This window comes from Octopus bimaculoides, unplaced genomic scaffold (genome assembly GCF_001194135.2).
Source record: "Octopus bimaculoides isolate UCB-OBI-ISO-001 unplaced genomic scaffold, ASM119413v2 Scaffold_198165, whole genome shotgun sequence".
Lineage (NCBI taxonomy): Eukaryota > Metazoa > Mollusca > Cephalopoda > Octopoda > Octopodidae > Octopus > Octopus bimaculoides.
In genome coordinates, this window is record NW_026310760.1 from 1,561 (window position 1) to 5,391 (window position 3,831).

Below are 3,831 nucleotides of genomic sequence, written 5' to 3' on the forward strand. Positions count from 1 at the left end.
TTATGCCTAAAACACAGCCGACCCACGAACTAACAGCAGACACACCTTATGTATGTATGTGTGTGTGTGTGTGTGTGTGTGTGTGTAGAGCACAGAGTTACTTAATCGGACTGTTACCTAATACTTCGTTGAACCCTAGTGTGAAAGCGATTGGTAAGATCATACACACACATAACACACACACACACACACACACACATGCATAAAGCGAAGATGAGCTAAGGGATAACTCAATGGCCTGTGGCATGTGTTGAAACAGCAAAGACGAATAAGGAAGGCATATTAAACAATATACAAAGAAAATTCTTGATTTAGTGTGTGTGTGTGTGTGTGTGTGTGTGTGTGTGTGTGTGTGTGTGTGTGTGTTTAAGATAAAAACTAGTCACATCAATCAAACAAGTCCCAAGGTACCTCTGAATGTCAGGGGCGTAACACCTTTTTCCTGAATAAACCATAAAAAAGGTGGAGTGAAAAGTATTCAGATGGACATAAATTGTTAAGTTTGGAACTTACATAACTTTTAAATGCCCTAATTACAAATAACAGTTATGGCTAATAAATAATAATGTATAATTATATTTCATAATTTATCGAAATAATTTTATTGACCGATAGTGGGAGAAAAAAGAGAAAGGGAAGAAGAAACAAAGAGAGGGAGAAAGAGAAAGAAGGGGTTTCTGTGATAAAGTTGTAGATAAATGTCCGATAAAATACTTATATACTAGTAACAAAAAAAGGATAATTAAAAGGATATAATGAATCAGCAACAAAAGTGCAGACACATTTCACTATAAATAATTACATCGAACGTTTTTCAAGATAAAATCTGAAAAACATGTGATAATTATAACACTTTAGTGTGTCCATAGTTTTAGTTTTCGTTGGCGACATGTATCGTAATGTCTCATTACCTGCTTTGCCCGCTAACTTCAACGCTTCATGGAATACTGTCGCACCTTGGTGAGTTACTTTTACGCACAGTTATAACAACTATGTCCAATGGTCAACAATGTTTTCAACAGTCATTACATATAGTTTTGGAATATCCTAATGCAATTTTTTATTTTTTATGCAGAATTTTTTTTCTGACTGCTAATTTGTATCTAGAAACAATTAAAGTGTGTAGTTCAGATTTTGTTGATTTCATTTTTGTTCTTCACCCGAACAGATTTATTACAAACCAAACTATTAATTCTTAAAGAATACAAATGAAGCCGTGAGATGATGTCTCTGTTTCTCATGACAACTTTCAACAATTTCTTTTATGACTAAATACATCGTTTTTCTCATTAAAGAAACACTGATTCTTTCTATTTGTTAATCAATTACTATTTATGGATTTTCTTAATTGCTAATTGGTAATCATTCTCCTGAATCGACAGCTCTTCGTGGGTCCACCCTCAAATACATTCGCATCGAACATTTATGAATCTGAACAGAAGCCTAAATATTGATCCCTCACTTTCTAACTAGTAATGTCTTGTATTTTCTTCCAAAATATCGTTTTATACTTTACAATCTAATAATTTATTACGAATTTTTAATTGTTAGTTTCTCCAGAAGAGAGAATGTAAACGAAAATTTCCAGTGGTTCCTTTCTAAATGCTTAAATCAAAGTTTATTTAGTGCAAAACATTTTGGAAAAGAAAACTTTGATACTAACAATATATATATATATATATATATATATATATATATATATATATATATATATATACATACTAACAAATATATATATATATATTGTTAGTATTAGAGTTACTGTTTGCGGGTGTGTGATTTATTGATCTTTTCATCGATCTGGATATTGACGTTATTTTTATCCCTGTTTTAAAACCCCAGTTATTGTTGATGCGAGAAGGGAAGTAAAGGGACCCTTCCTTTTGTGGTAAAAGATCTGCTATTCAGGCTTTAGATGTTGACCACTATTTCTTGGAGGGAATTATCTTACACATCCTGTTATTATTCATGCGTAAATACACCATCTATTTTCACATGAATAATACTGTTAGAATCTGACTGTGTAAGTAAATAAAATGATTGTTGAATATTTATTTTAAGAACTATCAGCTGTTACCTTACAGTTTATGTCTCCAACTAATATATTTAGTTATCCATATCTACATTTCGAAATACTTCCGTAGAATTTACTGTGACCTCAATAAATAGTCCCTTCACTGATTAGATCCTGCATCCGTTTTCTTTTCTTTTTTCTTTCTTTATAGTTTTTCTCCAGCTAGCACTTATCGACAATCCTATAAAAGATAGTCACATGAGAAGAATATGGTTTGTAGACGATCGTGAAGGTGCTGGACGGCAGTTTTTAGACATATTTTGGTAAGGAGAACTCCGAACACCACGGCTTCTCATTTCTTCCCAAGTTTCTTGATTATTCAGACTAGTTTTAAATGAAACAAAAAATACAGAATTGTATTTATGATATCTTGCTTGATTGGTAGGAAAGACACACCTTCGTTATTCATTTCTGTTGGTTTTAAAATATTTTGTTTATACTTTGTTAAATTTTTCGATTTTTTTTCTCATTTACAATATCTTGTTATTGCAGAAAAGTTCCTTGAAAATTTAGATCGTAAATTTTAGATAGCCTTAGAATCCCAGTGTTTGATTCTGAAATATTTCCTTCCCAATTCTTGCGATAATTCCACCAGTTGCTCGTTCTACGGCAATATTTCGCATTCTTGGTCATCTCTGAGTTGATACTTTATACAAGACTATTTTTTTTATATTTCTCGAAAGTCTTTTAATTGAATTTTCGTCATTTGTTTAGTGCGATTTATGTATTTTATTAAAAACTCATGTACATTGCTCATCGCACATTCAATATTCCCCAAGACTGTTTCAATAATTATTCTTTCTAACCCAGGCGACTATTCATGATCAATAAGTTTACTGGGCAGATTTTTAGACAGAAAAAGAAACATTTGTGGTTGTCGCTTTAAATTAAAACTTTAGTATCATATCCTGTAAATAGTAATGTTGTCAGCTTATATTTCACCAGGTCATATTATTCTGCAAACCACTTAAATATCTCTTAGTTTTCTGTTTTCAAAAATTGGAAACAAAGAAAATGTTAAAAGGGAGAAAGATAAAAATGAATTTTAAGGTACAGTAGAATTGTAAAATACATATCCAACATCTCACTGAACTAAAAATTCAATAAAATTATTTTTTTAGAGAATTGTTAGAACATTAAAATTTTTTTTTAATATATATTTTGTTAATAATTGTTTTATAGTTTCTTAAGTTCAAAATTAAGGCAGTTGATCAAGTGTACAACAAATCATTGTATTGAGTTCATTAAAAATAATCTCAAATCAGGAATGTGAGGTTAGGTTATTTTAGGGAATAAGATAAATTTCCAATACATTTCTAACTGCAAAATGTCAAAATATAAATCAAATACTTTCACAATACTCTTTATATAAAAAAGAAGTTAAATGCATACACAAATACAGTTTGCAGTGTAGTGCTACATATATATTTACCAGATTTTAAAAAGATTGCATAAAAGTTCTTAACCCTAAAAGTTAATTGTGCTTTACAGAACTACAAAATAGGTGCCACTCCCTTTTCAGTTGGAAATGGCATTCAACTGGTAAAATAATTACCTTAACAATGAACAAAATTGCTAAAATTACCTTACCATGCACTGCAAAAATGAATAATTATAAGTGTATATATGTATGTGTGAGAGAGAGTGTGTGCAAAAAGAAAAATATCCCTTGCATTTGAAAACTATGGAAATATATTTTTTTAAAAGACATTTCATTTAATTTTTCCACAATTTAATTGTTTTTCATACTTTACTCT

General features: G+C 30.3%; 1 protein-coding gene across 2 annotated transcripts in view; it reads left to right on the forward strand.

Annotated features, from left to right (window-relative positions):
• Window positions 1-676: 676 nt before the first annotated feature.
• Window positions 677-3,831, forward strand: part of LOC106882240 (zinc finger protein 596) — a 9,546-nt gene continuing 6,391 nt past the window's right edge. The window contains exons 1-2 of one of the 2 annotated variants that reach the window (XR_008267097.1): window positions 677-960; window positions 2,226-2,337. The gene's annotated coding sequence lies outside the window, so the exon portion shown is untranslated. The remainder of the gene's footprint in view (window positions 961-2,225; window positions 2,338-3,831) is intronic. The other variant, XM_014932847.2, reaches the window with a different exon arrangement.